This window comes from Leopardus geoffroyi, chromosome C3 (genome assembly GCF_018350155.1).
Source record: "Leopardus geoffroyi isolate Oge1 chromosome C3, O.geoffroyi_Oge1_pat1.0, whole genome shotgun sequence".
NCBI classification, from domain to species: Eukaryota; Metazoa; Chordata; class Mammalia; order Carnivora; family Felidae; genus Leopardus; species Leopardus geoffroyi.
In genome coordinates, this window is record NC_059338.1 from 107,147,156 (window position 1) to 107,163,347 (window position 16,192).

Consider the following 16,192-nt stretch of genomic DNA (forward strand, 5'->3'; position numbering starts at 1 on the left):
TTATATTGTTTCCTTTTCTGCACATATATTTTCTTTCTTTTTTTTTTAATTTAGTGAGTATAGTTGGTTTTATAGATTCTATCTAGTAATTCCAAAATCTGAAGTGATTAGAGGCCTCTTTATATCCAGTTTTTGTTCTTTATGGCTTGTCCTTGTAGGCTTAGCTATTTTTGACTATATGGTGCTCATTGTCTTTCAAAATTTATTTCAGGGGGATTGTTTGAAGTCCAGGATGACACAAATTTTCTCCAGGGAAAAAAAGAAAACTTTCATTTGCCTTTAAACTAAATTTACAACTTGAGAGGGTTATATAATTTCTTTTTGTTTTTATGTATTTATTGGTAACCAGAGTGATAAGGACTTGGAAGGAGTAAAATTACTAACTTGCACTTGTTAGAGCATGTTCCCACCATTATCAACTATCCTGTTCTGATCATCATAAAGGCAGCTTGTCCTGTGATCTCCTGAGCCTTAGTGGGGGAGTTACATTTACATTTAGCTTCACCCTGCTCCTGAGGGTTTGACCCTTATTAGTGAGGGGAAGGGCAGGCCCTGAGCTTTGATCCTGTCCCCCTTGTCCTGAGAAGCTCTCAAAACCTAAGTTCAAGTTTGCCTAAATTGGCAAATGCCCTTAGTTCAAAAATAGCTTTAAGGTGCCACTTAACTTTCAGAGATCCTTTGATTTTGGATTTGAGTTTCTTATTATCTTGCCAGATCTTTGATGCTTTTAAACATTTTTTAAATTTGTTTTTTTTTTTTTTTTTTCCCAGTCAGCAGTTTGGGTTGTTTTCTAGTAGGGGGTTGGTTTCATTCCTATCCTGTCTTGTTCCTGCAATGAAAGTCCTTCCCTTATCTTCCTAGGCTTGGTTGAACTGCACGCTTAGAAACTAAAAAACTAACATGACCTGCTCTAAGACAGTTAACATATGGAAAAGCAACCATATGTTTTTTTAAGTCTTTTATACTTCAGGAAAAGAATCACTGCAAGATTCCCTTAAATAGACTGTAAAAATTGAAAAATTGAACTACATAATAAAACTCTTTGGGGACATATTTAAAATTTTCTAAGAAATGTTGCCCCCCCAAAATTAAATTTTCACTACTAAATTATTTAAAAATTGCAACATTTTATCCAGAAGTTACTTTTCCAGCAAACAGCCACCCAAGAATCCAAGAGTAAATATAAAATGACTACATAGTTCAATTTATTCATCAGAAAGTCCTTAAGACCTCATTCAGTGTTGATTAACTCTTATTTCCTACACAATTCAAAGAAACCTCATTCTCTGGGTTTCTAGCCCATAAGCTCTTAGAAGCAATAACTTGAAAGAAAACATGCATTTTGAAAGGTGGGCTCTTTATGAAAGCCAGGAATGGCATCTGATGGCTCCATGAGTAGAGAGTAGATAGGACTATAAAATGTGTCCAAAAGGTCAAGAAAAGGAACAATGGAGACATTTAGCCTAACATTCAACAACAGCTCGTGGGAGGCTCATTGAACCTGTTCACAGCGTTGTGAACAAACATCCATGTTCCCGGTGCTGATCCTGCTGATCCTCGTGAATTCGAGCCCTGCATCGGACTCTGTGTTGACAGCTCAGAGCCTGCTTGGGATTCTCTGCCTCCCTCTCTCTCTGCCCCTTCCCACTCATTCTCCATCTCTTTCAAAAATAAATAAATAAACATTAAAAAAATAATCAGCGTTCAAAAGGTGCATAAGGAAGGGGAAGTGAAGGGAGTCAAAGGAAAGAAAATTCTCCCAGATGGTCTTGCTTTTGTTTACCTCCCTTTTAGCACAAATAATGCTGCCCTTGCCTCCTGATATTGAAGGCAGGGCTCTCAACTTACACATTGATTTTGGATCCTACTGAGATCCCTGTTTCTGTGGTGTATTAGAATCATTACTTAAAAGGTTTCAGACTTTGCTGATCCCATGAGATGAGAGCCTGAGTTTAGTATCATTTTCATTATTGTATCATTGGTATCATTCTAAGGTCTCAGAAGCTGGAAAACTCAGCTTTTTGCGAGCTGCTGGCTACTTCATATCCTTCCAATGTTATTCCCTGTATTTTCCCTGAGTATTTATCAAACCTTCTTGACTTTTTAAGTACTTGATTTATATTTGTGAGTTTTCTTTTTTTATTTCATAAAGGCGGTTAACAACTGAACTGCGGTAGAAAGGACTTGTACTTTGTTTAGAATTGGCCAAAAGTTTCATTTTGTAAGCCAATTTTGGTCAATTTGATGGAAGACCATGTGTGGTTTTTTTTTTTTTAAGTTTATTTATTTATTTTGAGAGAGAGAATGTGTGTGTGTGTGTGAGTAGGGAAGGGACAGAGAAAGGAGAGAGAGAATCCCAAGCGGGCTCTGCACTGATGGTGCTTGGGGCTTGATCTCACAAACTGTGAAATCACGACCTGAACCAAAATAAAGAGTCAGCCACTTAACAAACTGAGCCACCCAGGTGCCCCTGGAAAACCATGTTTTTGTTTTTGTTTTGTTTTTAATTTTGTTTTTAATTTACATTCAAGTCAGCATATAGTACAACAGTGATTTCAGGAGTAGATTCCTTAATGCCCCTTCCCCATTTAGCCCATCCCCCCTCCCACCACCCCTCCAGTAACCCTCTGTTCTCCATATTTATGAGTCTCTTATGTTTTGTCCCCTCCCTGTTTTTATATTATTTTCATTTCCCTTCCCTTATGTTCATCTGTTTTGTCTCTTAAAGTACTCATATAAGTGAAATCATATGATATTTGTCTTTCTCTGACTGACTAATTTCGCTTAGCATAATACCTTCCAGTTCTATCCATGTAGTTGCAAATGGCAAGATTTCATTCTTTTTGATTGCTGACTAATAGTCCATTGCATGTATGTACCACATCTTCTTTATCCATTCATCCATCGATGGACATTTGGGCTCTTTCCATCCTTTGGCTATTGTTGAGAGTGCTGCTATAAACATGGGGATGCATGGGCCCCTTTGAAATAGCACACCTGTATCCCTTGGATAAATACCTAATAGTGTAACTGCTGGGTCATAGGGTAGTTCTATTTTTAGTTTTTTGAGGAACCTCCATACTGTTTTCCAGAGTGCCTGCACCAGCTTGCATTCCCATGGAAAACCATGTTTTAAAGAACATTGAAACTGCTTCCAGGCCCAAGAGGAAAGAGCTCTAAGATCCATTATCAATGTCTGTCCCAACACAGGACAGAGGCTGAAACATGCCTGTCAAATATTTGTTATCCTTGGCTTAGTTCATCAAATATTCATTGAATGTAAGGTGCAGGTTCTTTATTTGTTTTCTATTGTCTTTTGTTTTCAATAAAGGAGACATGGTTTCTGACTTTACAAAGTTGTAATAAATGGCAGACACATGAACAAACAACGAAAATACAGTGGGAAATAGCCAATAATGAAACTGTACCAGCGGGGAGAGAGGAAGAAGTGAGATGGGGGCATCAAGGGAGAGGTCTAAAGCAAGGTCGGATGTCAGCAGTTTCAGAAGCCTGGATGGTCTCAGTTTTGGTCTGGATGTACCCCTTCTTACCTCAGTCACTTCCAAATGGTAGACCACCAGGATATTGCCAGATTGTGGGAAGTCTTCCAATAGGCATTCTAATAAGCAGCCCATACAGTCTTCTCTGTGTTGTCCATAGCCTTCCTCTCATTATTACTGAATACTGGCCGAATGTCACAAGGCTATGCCCTGTGAGCATGTGAAGGAGTCAAGGTTGGACTGCACAGAGAGTACCCCAAAGACCTCAAGCTGTTAAAGTACACATGCTACCAATGACAGGTATGGCCCATAACCGAGAACAATTAACTTTATTATTTTTAATTTTTTATTGAAGTATAACTAACACACAGTGATATATTAGTTTCAGGTGTATGACATATTGACTCAACAATTCTGTATATTACTCAGTGCTCAACGCAAGAAGGGTAGTCACCATCTGTAACCATACAATATTATTACAGTATATTGACTATATTCCTGATGCTGTACTTTTTACCTCCATGATTTATTTGTTTGATAACTGGAAGCTTGTAGCTCTTAATCCCCTTCATCTATTTTGCCCATCCCCCTATCCACCTCCCCTCTGACAACCAGCAGTTTGTTCCCTGTATTTAATTTTTTGTCTGTTCATTTTGTTTTGCTTTTTAGATTCCATACATAGGTGAAATCATATGGGAGTTGTCTTTCTCTGGCACTTGACATAATACCTTCTAGGTTCATCCATGTTGTCACAAATGGCAGGACCTCATTCCTTTTTATGGCTGAGTAATAGTCCATTGTGTGTATATACACATCCACACATACCACATCTTCTTTATTCATTCACAAGAGAATAATTTTTAAAAGACACCTGCTTGGTGAGTAGTTCAGGAAGATCAAAATCCAGGATAATATGAGGTTTATGAGAAATGCCAAACAAAAGGCTTTTTACAAGCCATATTTAGATTAAAACCACCAACGAGATAAGACTATGATCAATTCAGGCACCTGGGTGGCTCAGTTGGTTAAGCGTCCAACTCTTGATTTCAGCTCAGGCCATGATGTCACAGTGGTGAGACTGAGCTATGTGTCAAGCTCTGTGCTGAACCTGGAGTCTGCTTAAGATTCTCTCTCTCCCTCTTCTTCCACCTTTACCCCCACTTAAGAAAAAAAAAAAACAAACGAACTACGATCATTTCTTGGGAGAGATATGTAACACTAACATATATAAGAACGTAAGAACATTGTATAAGACCATTACAAGAAAAATCATAATTACCGAATAACTTCCCATAATTTTTCACTATGTAAGGTGTTTCTACAAGGTGGTGCATCAGAATGTTTGTTAAAATGTGTATTCCCTGGTCCCATCTTAGAGGTACTAAGCCTAAATCTCTGGGAACAGCCTGTGAATATGCATTTCTAATAGACTCTGCTTCCTCCAAGCGATTGTGATTATGCTCTAAAGATTTAAACCACTACTCTTATGGAGAGAACGACAACAGTTAGAAGGAAATGACGTCCAAGATAAATGAGGAGATGATAAGAGAGTACCAGCTTCCTCAAATGGGTTTAATTCTGTAAATCTGCCGGAATTCATTTAGGATAATAAAATAACTTGCAGATGTGATCATACAAACATCAACATCAATCTTTAAGCAGTCCTAGAGAATGGCAGAATCACTAGAAACTTGGAGATAGGCAAATACTGGTTGCCATTAGGCGGCAAAAAGGGGGATTTGAGCAAATATAGAATTGTCAGTTTTATATGGATTTCCAGCAAAACTTTGGAAATAACAGCGTTATTAACAGTGTTTGTAAGCACTTAAAAATGCAGTGTTGATCATTAAGAGTCACCAGGAGTCACTACAAATGAATCTATAGGTGGCCTTTTATTTTTAACTGCATCAATCCCTTGTTGAAAATAGTCAAGTTATAAATTATAAAAAAACTACACATACTAAACTGGTCTATTTCCTTTTTCTTTTTTCTTTTCTTTTTCTTTCTTTCTTTCTTTCTTTCTTTCTTTCTTTCTTTCTTCTGAGTCTGCTAAAACAGTGGAATGATGAAGTTAGTTTAGATTGAGTTTTTCCTAGGCATTTGGCAAAGTGTCTCATGATAGGCATTGAGCAAGACTGAGAAATCTGAGAAAATTGATAGAATCATTATTATTTTTTGAGAGCCCACTATATGTCAGGAACTGTGCTAAGCATTTTGTGAGTATTAATTCATTTAATACTCAACCCATCCCTATAAAGTAAAAAAAAAAAAAAAAAAAAAATACACATAAGGAAACTAAGCAGAGATTTATCAGGTAATTTTCTCAGGATCATGTAACTAGGGTTTAAGGGGTCTACTCTGAGATCAAAGCTTGGGCACCTAACAATTGCACTATATTTCAGAGGGGTGGACTTACAACTGGGTAAAATGCCTGTACAGAAAGAGTTGATCTGTATATTCATGCCAACCTGAGGGAATCACTAATGCCTGCCATGAATCTACAAAATTGTACCAGACTTGCTCAACATTTTTATTAATGACTTGGATAAAGGATAGAAGTTGTGCTTATCAAATTTATAGATGTCAGAAAGCTAGAGAGAAGATAGCTAATGCTGTAAATGAGAGAATCATGATCTAGAATGATCTTGGCAGATGGGAATAACAGGCCAGAGCCAGCAAGAGGAAATTTAACGAGGATCCTGGTAAAATCCTAAACTCTGGCTACAAAACTAAGTACAATGAGGAACACCCTGCTTAAGGGCATAATACAAAATGTGGAAAGCTAGGAAAATCATTAGATCCATTGATATAGTCAGTCTCCTACAGATTGAGTTCAATGTGATAAATATGCAACAATGGCCAAATGACCTCATGTACTTCTCTCACTGGCTCTCTGACCTCTACATCTTCAAAGCTGAAACTACCCTATTTCATCTAATCTGAGATGCCATTGATTACAAGATGCACCAGGACTTAGAACCACTGAGAAGTGTGGAGGGAATGCCATCAATAGAACTAGGACACAGTGCTTTCAGATCACCTCGCACTTTTATTTTATAATCATTGAAAGAACTTTTTGAACTTTAATAGCTCTTTGAGGCAGATGTAGGGGGGTTGTTGCAGCTCCCGACTTACAGCTGTTAGCTCTTACCTAGGAACAGGCTTTTGGGGTTTTTGTTGTTGTTGTTGTTTGGTTTTTTGTTTTTGTTTTTGTTTTTTTTTCAACGTTTATTTATTTATTTTTGGGACAGAGAGAGACAGAACATGAACGGGGGAGGGGCAGAGAGAGAGGGAGACACAGAATCGGAAACAGGCTCCAGGCTCTGAGCCGTCAGCCCATGCGGGGCTCGAACTCACGGACCGCGAGATCGTGACCTGGCTGAAGTCGGACGCTTAACCGACTGCGCCACCCAGGCGCCCCTTGTTTTTGTTTTTTTAATTCTCAAGTTCGTTAACGTACAGTGTAGTCTTGGCTTCAGAAGGTTTTTAAGGACACCAGAAAGACACCCATGGAGCCAGAGAGGGGGATTCATGGAATTAGAGTCTCACTAACCAGCCTCATCAGAAAGCCCCCTGCAGAAGTGTCAGCAGACTTGATTGGAGGCATAAAGGAAAAGAACCTCCAAGTCAAAAGACTTAGTCTTCCACCAAGACTCTTAGGATCACTACAAGAAAAATTCCTCATGCTGCAGGGTCTAGGTCTTGGGATGATTTCCAGATGAGAATCCACAAGTGACCATGGACTTGGCTATTTCTTCCAAAATTGTTCAGCAGATTACTTCCATCAGTGTAGAGTCAGGAATGCAGGTTGAAGTCACTATTGCTGATGCTGATATTAGCTTTTTGAATCAGCTGATTATGAGTTACTAAGAAAGAGGCTTAATAGATTTTATCACATCAATTGTGCCTAGCACAGAAGGAAAATATAAGAGAAATAAATAGGTTAAACTATCCTCCCAAATGTCTCCTTTGGAGTCCGATCTTCTGAAATGCGTTGCACTTCAAAGTTGGGGTATATATGTCTTGTTTTTCCAAGCACAATTGTCCTCTGTGCCACCAGGAACATCAGTGAGGCAGCATTTATTTAAAAGGTTCCTTCAAGGATTTTCTTCAAGCCAATGGCTCCACCCTCTACCCCCCACTTTAATACAGGTTCTTTATCTTTTTAGAAGGTGTCAGCAGAGGATTTCAGACAGCAACCGGGATTTTATTACTTCCTGAAACGGTCCTTAAATTGTTTGTTGAATGAAAAGTTGATGCATTGCTGTTGTCCATTTGTGCCATTAGAAATATAAAGCAGGTTGGTACATGTGCAGGCAGCTGGTACTACATCATGTCTGGTGCAGCAATTATAGAATACCATGGATCAGAAGATGCATCTTAATTTCAGAGATGTTGAATGTGACAAGATGCATATCTAAGAATCAATAAATTTCGGTAATTATGTTGGACCTCTTCCAGACTTTGGGATCTTTACTGTCCCATGACAGGGGAAATTCAAAAGACTCTTACATTCATGAATTTAATAGTCACAGTTGTGCCTACTTGGTGCAACTTAATCTAATAACCCATCATTTTGCTAAGAGAAGAAGTTGAATCCTCAGCTTCGAGGCAGGGGCATAAGTCAGTTACCCAGGTGGAGAGTGACTTTGGGTGACAATCAGTAGCCCACCTCAGTGTTCCTTCCCAGTCCTTTGCACCTCATGGAATGGGCAGTAATCATCACATACTCAACGACGATCTTTCTTGAAATGTGTGGTGATGAAGCTGGGATTTCCAGATAACAGGATGCCTCTCATAAATATTACCTCTCAAATTTATGCCTCTCATAAAAGCAAAAAAAATTGAACTCAGGCTGACTTGGGTTCTATTCTGACACTTACTGGATGTATGATCTTGGCTGAGTCCATCTTGCTAAGCTTCAATGTCCCTGTTGGTACAATACCCCATTGGTATCATCGTAATTATCATTATTAAATAAGGTAACATATGTAAAATGCTGAACGTTGTGCCTGGCACATACAGTGGATGAACACTAAGTGGTGTATCAGAATGAATTTCAGATGGATCAAAGATTTAAATGTAAAAAGTGAAATAATAAAAATAGTTGAAGATGATGTGGGAGATGGTTTTTATAATGTCGGAATGGAGAAGGCTTTTCTAAATAGGATATATGTGAAGGAGGAGAAGGAGCAGAAAAAAAAGCCCAAAATGAAAAGATGGATACATTTGACCACTCAGAAAAGAAAACTTTCTACATAGAAAAATATACCACAAACAGGGGAACCTGGGTGGCTCAGTCGGTTAAGCATCCGGCTTCCGCTCAGGTCACGATCTCGTCGCTGGTGAGTTCAAGCCCCGTGTTGGGCTCTGTGCTGACAGCTTAGAGCCTGGAGCCTGCTTCGGATTCTGCGTCTCCCTCTCTCTCTGCCCCTCCCCCACCCTCTCTCTCAAAAACAAACATTAAAAAAAATTGTTTAAATACCATAAACAAAGGAAAGAGCCAAATGACCAACTGGAAAAAAGTAGTTGTACCATATAGCACAAAGGGTTAATTTCCTTAATATATAAAGATCTTCTAATTAAGTAGAAAAGTCAGAACTACAACAGGCTATTTGGTTTCTGCACCCTTCCTCTAATAGTGTGCTTTACTCACCTGCCAGGACCTCTGCCCACCACCAAGGACAGGTTCTTCCTCATACTGCTGCTCTTCACCTTGGACTCCCTTTCTTGCCTCCTTCTAGAAATCCCCACTGAATGTAAGCCCACTGAGGAAGGAAAGCCTTGCCCCTCCACTGGCCCCAGGACTTCCCCCTAGCTTCCAGGTTCTGAAGACGCTAGATTGGCTCTCCCCAGTGAGGGCCGAGCTCCAATTAGGATAGAGTTTAAACTTTTGTTTTGTTTTGGGGCGCCTGGGGAGGGGGGCGGGGCTCAGTCGGTTAAGCATTCAACTCTTGGTTTCAGCTCAGGTCACCATCTCTCCGTTCATGAGTTCAAGCTCCATATCAGGCTCCACGCTAGCTGGGCGGAGCCTGCTTGGGATTCTCTCTCTCAGCTCCTCCCCCACTCATGCTGTCTGTCTGTCTCTCTGTCTCTCTCTCTCTCAAAATAAATAAATAAAACTTAAAATGTGTTTTGTTTTGTTTTGATATAGTATTGCGATCATACTCAGGGAGCAATACTCTGGAATATTCTGCATTGATCAACTCACATTCCTTTCTTAGATAAAGGGCAGTGCATTGAAAGGAAGGCAGTCATCTGGGGGTAGGAATGAAAACTATGTCATTCAAGAAGCAGCTGAAGGAACTAAGGATGTTAGGGTTTGGGGGAAGCTGCTTCAAGGAAACACAACTGTCCTTGAGCAGGTGAGGGGCTGTCTGTCCTAGGAGGTAGGTTAGGCTTGCCGGGTATAGTAACTAACTGAAGGCAGAACTCAGGGCAAAGGGTAGAAGTCACGGGAGAGGATTCAATAAACTTCAGAACAATTAGAGCTTGCTAAAAATGAAATGAATGCCTTCTAAGGGAATGACCTCTTTGTAGCTAGACATATATAAGCAAATGGTGGATGACAGACTTTTGAGGGAGAAATCCTTTTCAGAGAGACTACCACTGGCCAACCTAATACCTGTCTCTGTCTCTGTCTCTCTCATACACACACACACACACACACATCCTCTGCCTCCCCTTCTGCACTTTATTTTTTCTCCATAGCATATAGCAACACCCAACATCCTATATATTTTACTTTTTTATCTTGCTTACTGTTAATCTTCCTCAGCTAGAATAGAATCTCTTGGAGATGAAGAATTTGGTCCATTCTGTTTGTTGCTATAACCCCGTTATTTGGGACATGCTTGGCACATAGCAGGTGGTCATTGCTGAATGAATGAATGAATGAATGAATGGTCATTGTAGGAGACGCTGCCTGGGGTGAGTAGAGGGTCTATCTCTGGGTGCTTTCTAGCTCTAGAATCTTGAGAGTTTATGTATCCTATGAAGTGTGTCCTGTGGTTCCAGACATTTGGAGCCACCCTTGGCTGGAGAGGCATGTGACTGAGAAGATCATCAAGGCCACGTGTGAAGATTTCTAAATAGGTGCAGAATGTGTGTGGCTAGTGCAGAGCACGGACAGGTGTGACTGTTGGGTCGGTGGGGGGAAGTCTTCAATGAAGGGAGTGATTTGAGACATGAGCTACAGAGAGGCAGGCTTAGGTTTTGGATGGCAGCCTCAGCCTTTGAGCAAGTTACTTAATGTCTCCAAGGCTCAATTTCCTCATTTTCAAAAACCTCGTAGGATTGTTGTGAAAACGAAATGTGAGTCACTGGGCCCTAGGCCAATCGCAGAAGTTTGTTGTTCAGAAAGTGCTTGCTTCCCTTATGGTGATTCCTGTTGTGCTATTTAACTTGAGTTTTGATCGGGGGAGACTTTCTAAATAGAGATGTGTAAAAAGGACTTGCAAAGTAGAGGACAGGACCTCTGCCAAGGCTTGCGTGCAGGAAAGCAACAATTATGTTGGAGCACCAAGGTCAGAAGCAGTGAGTCTAGACCCAGACTGTCTGGGTTCAGATCCTGGCCCTCACTTGCTAACTGGATGACCTTGGGTAAATTCCTTAACCTCTCTGCGCTTCAAATCCTCATCTGTAAAATGGGGCCAACAACAGTATTACAGGTTGCTGTGAGGATTGAATGAGTTACTGTACGTAAAACTTGGAACAGTGACTCAGAACAGTGATACTGTGAGCACTCTACATGTGTTTGCTTTAGGATTCTCACGTACCCTGAAGAAAGTCTACCCACATCTGTGTGGTTGAAGGGGATGAGAGAAAACATGGGAAGGCGGGAAGGTAGGGGTACACCAAATATGGGTGTCGTGGGAGTGTGAGCTCTGCCAGAACTCACATGTGTTAAGTCCGGGCCCACATTCACCGCCCAACCTATATTGCCCATCTACTTCCCACAGAAAACATCTCCCAACTGGAGATTGGTGCTTTCCATGTATGTTTCCATGTACTGCATTGTATGATCATGTATGTGTTCATATTCTGCCTCACCAACTCAATTGTGAATTCATTGAGGAAGAAAAGAAAACACCCGTCCTAGGCCTAAGTGAATCCAGTCTCTTTCCACTATATTCTGCCATGAGTGTAAGAGGGATATGTGGGTGGATAAGAACAGCCTTGGGATCAGGCGGTCCTGCGTTTTAATCCTAGCTCTCTTACTTCCCGAATATATGACCTGGCCAAATCGGTTCATCTTACTAGATCTGTTTCACTATCTATAAAACAGAGACAGTTTTATCACCTACCTCATCGGGCTGCCGTAAAGATCGAGATGATGCACAAAAAGCATTTAGCACAGAGCCTGTGGTCATAGTAAACGTTGGGTAAGTGGTAGCTTTGATTATGCTCAAGACAAAAGAGAACATGGCTAAACGTGATCCTATCAGAAGCACAGTCTGTGACTTACAGTGGACTGGAGCAAAGATGGCAAGGTGAGGCCCCCACTGCGACAGTCCAGCATTGAAGTGAATTTTGATCTATTATCTTTGGTCCAGGGCACCCCCCCCCCCCAAGGTGGAAGCACCGTTCATTTAACCCCATGAAAATGACTCTCTTGGTTTCAGTAGCAAAATGATAAGTACCTACTATGAACTGTATCAATACCAATTTCCTGGTTGGGATATTGTGCTACAGTAATGCAAGAAGTTGCCTTTGACGGAAACTGGGGGAAGGCTATATGGGATCTCTATTATTTCTTCTAACTAAATATAAATGTACAACAATCTCGAAAATTATTTAAGAATAAGTACCTAAATTAACTCTTACTTTTCACACCCACTCTTTTGTGGCCTTCTTTCTCCCTAATTCCTTTTCCATAGGTCTTGATTATCCCCGTGTCCTGCGCACAACAGCACTTAAATTGAATAATATTGAGGTCCCACCAAAAATACAGTGAGAAAAAAAAAATAATGGACCATAATTGAGTGTTTGGTACCTGCCAGAATGGTTCAGAATACTTTATATATAATAGCTCTTTTAATCTTTATAATAGCCCTTGAAGTTTTTATAATCCTCATCCTACAAACGAGAAAAATCAGGCTTTGAAAAATTAAGTAACTTGTTCAAGGTCGTGCCTCAGAGCCAAGACTCCAAGTTTACTGGGCTCCAAAGCCTCATTGGCCACTGTGCTTTGCAGATCTCATAAAATCTGAGAGTTCAGTCATTCAAAACAACATTTTAAGAGGTATTTTTGATAACCATTGGGTTATCAAATCTGTGCTCAACAGATTCTATAGACTGGCCCCCAGGAATCAAACATGAAGGAATGGCAAACCAAATCTCTCGCCTCTGTCAAGCCTTTGCCCAATGTCTCCTTGTCCGTGAGACCTTCTGTGACCACCATATTGAATGCCTGCCATCCACCCCCCTCCAACCTCCCCTGCACACACGTACCCCTGCTAGGTGACCACTTGTCCTGGTCTTCCAGGAACTGAAGGGGTTCCTGGGATATGGGGCTTTTCACCTTTAAAGTCAGTACAGTCCATGGAAAACCTGGAGGAGCCGGTCCCCCTACCTTGCTAAGCCTACCTTATCTCCCTGCCCTGCAAGTCAGGCAGACATCTGGGAACAGGACATTCCAAGCAGAGGCAATAGCTAGTCCAAGGCCTTGAGGCAAAACATGCTTGGTAAATCAAAGAAAGAGCAAGGAGGTGAATGTGGCTGGAGTGGAGTAAATGGGAGAGGAAATTATGACAGAGAGTGAGGGGAGGAGGCAGATCACGTGGTACCTTATAGTCTCAGTAACGACTTCAGATTCTAATTTGATTGAGAACAGAAGCCATCGGAGCGTTCAAGAAAAGCACTAACATGCTCAGACTTACCTTTAAAAAGTATCCCTATGTTGATAATAAATTGGGGTGGTGGGAAGGCAGGGGCAGGGTAAGGGCAGACGCGGGATGACGAGTTTTGAGGCCATCGCAATCATCCAGGTTGAAAGATGGTGACTTGGGCCAGGAGGATGGCAGTGGATAGAGTGACACATGGTTAGAAGCAGGGCAGCTTCAAAGGCAGAGTTGGATTTGCCGATGGGTTGGATGTGCGGTGTGAAAGAAAGAGGGGAGCCGACAGTGATTCTTAGGTTTTTGGCCTGAGCAACTGGTGGAAAGGAGCTGCCATGTGAAGAAGACCAGGGGGAGAGCAGGTTCCAGGGCACAAGTCAAGAGTTCAGTGTGGGAAGTGTAAGTCGGAGTCGTCTAGTAGAACACAAGTGAAATGCTATGTGCCGGTTTTAGATAGGCCAGTCCGGGGCTCCTCAGAGGGGCCAGAGACATAGAATCAGAGCCACCACCGCCTGTGGGCTACATGCGATGTGGCGTCCTGTATGGTATCCAACAGAAACCGAACGTTACAGGAGAAACTGGCGCGAACCCCTAAGAGTGCAGCAAATAGTGATGTACCAATGTAAGTTTCTTGGTTTTGACAACGTACCGTTATAATATAAAAGGTTGACATTAGAAGTAACCCGGGTAAGGGATTTTGGGGGGTTCTCTGTCTTACCTTTGCAACTTTTCTGTAAATACAAAAGTATTCCAAACCAAAGAGTTGGGGGAAGGAGGGGCGGAGGGAGCTAGAGAAAATGGAGAGTGAGCCATGAAAAGGACTAGCAAATACGGACACTTCTCTCAAGACAGTACAGTTTGTCTGTGGATGGTTGTTGGGCTTTGCTGAAATTCTGCCACTACCACTTCCAACTTTCAACGGTTTGGCAAAGACTATTTCCCTACTTTTAAAGCAAATACTCCTGGGGCGCTTGGGTGGCTCCGTCAGTTAAGCATCCGACTTCGGCTCAGGTCATAATATTGCGGTTCCTGCATTGGAGCCCCACGTTGGGCTGTGTGCTGACGGCTTGGGACCCGGAGCCTGCTTCAGATTCTGTGTCTGCTTCTCACTCTCCCCTCCCCCACTCATGCTCTTTCTCTCTCTCTCTCTCTCAAAAATAAATATTCTAAAAAATTAAAAATAAATAAAGCAAATACCCCTATAGAAGGTAATCCATGAATCATTGTTAGTCATTTATACTTTAGTATAAATGGGTTTATCAGATACTTTTCTGAAAGCAAGTAGAGGAAGAAGGCAGGAAGTCGGGGTTTGCTTCCTTCATAATTTAATCTAGGACTAGACATCTTGAGTGAGGCACTTTATGCATGTTTTGGTTTTGCTGTCATTCATTATATTACCCAAGTATAAATTCATCATTCTCAAGCCGGTTTCTTTTCTTTCTTTTTTTTTTTTTTTTTAAATAGTTGCTTACAAAATCAGCAAAATTGGGGGCAGAAACTTATTTCTCCCTTGGTTACGAGTGCTTTTAGGAAGTTACATTTTTACTACTTTGCTTCTGGCAGTAACCCAAGGGTAATTCACTTTAGAAAACCGTATCTGAAGCCCCAGATGGCATTGCCTAGCCAGAGGATGATGGTGGGAATGGCAGTCTCTCTGAAAATTGCATGTTCTTGCCTTATCTCACTGTCACAGATCCTAAAACTTTTTACTTCTCCTGTTATTTAGGCAGAGTGTATGGGGCTCCTGGGAGTAGCAGAAAAACTCATAACAAGGTGAGAAGATCTTATATTTAAAGAAACCATTCTCTGCATCCTTTTTTTCTGAGTCACATGCCATATTTGGAACTTTGTCATCCAACATTAATAAGTGTCTTGTGAATGAAAGCAGTAAATATATTTTGAACTACCTGTATCTTAAATAAGAAAGTTCACAGTGCTGCAAACAACAAAACTTTGACTTTTCAAGGATGATGAAATCATATTTAAATAATCTTGTTTTAGTTTATCAAAGCAAAAACTTGAACTTCCAAAGGCAGAGGGAGATATATACTAGCCAATTAGGAACCATGCAATGTCTACTAAACTTTAAAAAATACAATTGAGTTTGGTGTGCCTGGGTGACTCAGTCGGTTAAGCATCCAACTCTTGGTTTTGGCTCAAATCATGATCTCGTGGTTTTGTGAGTTCAAGCCCTGCATCTGGCCCTGTGCTGACAGTGCAGAGCCTGCTTGGGATTCTCTCTCTCCCTCTCTCTCTCTGTCCCTCCCCTACTTGTGCTGTCGCTCTCAAAATAAATAAGTAAACTTAAAAAAAAATTTTTTTAATATAAAATATAATTGAGTTCATTATTTCATGTGAACTCATTTCCATAAGATGTGCATTGTTTTTTTTTTTATTAGGAAAAAAAATCCTACCGTAGTATCCTTTTTCAATTTATAATGTTGTAATGGGGCCTTTTTGATCTTTGAACACCAAAATTCTCCTCAGCTTACGAGGCCTGTCATTGCCTTCAGGGCCAATTTATAGAAAAATGAGAACCTGCCCAAAACCTCATTAAAGAGAAACACAAAACCTTTTATGTTGATTGGATATTCAGCCTAAAATCACAGTGCTTGTGGAACCAAGGATCCTTGTGTCAAGTGTAATTTAAAATGCTGTGTTTTCACCTGGAAAGGAAAGGGGGTCCTTAGCTTGCCTTTACACACTGATCAGAAGGTTCCTTTGGCCTGGGTGGTTAGGAAGGACCCCTCTGGAAAAATGACACTTAAGCTGAGACTGAGCTTATTTTCATTTTGCACGGGGCTCCGCGAGTTATGTAGCCAGTTCCGCTTGATATAGACTAGCGCTTTGTGG

The 16,192-nt window shown here is 40.9% G+C and overlaps 1 long non-coding RNA gene across 2 annotated transcripts in view; it reads left to right on the forward strand.

Moving 5' to 3' along the window:
* LOC123585664 overlaps positions 1-16,192 on the forward strand; it is an 83,868-nt gene that overhangs the window by 56,078 nt on the left and 11,598 nt on the right. The window contains exon 1 of one of the 2 annotated variants that reach the window (XR_006706359.1): positions 15,030-15,112. The exons of the other annotated variant lie outside the window; for it this stretch is intronic. This is a non-coding gene — a long non-coding RNA (uncharacterized LOC123585664). Of the gene's footprint in view, positions 1-15,029; positions 15,113-16,192 lie in introns of those variants that run through there. 2 annotated transcript variants of the gene reach the window in all.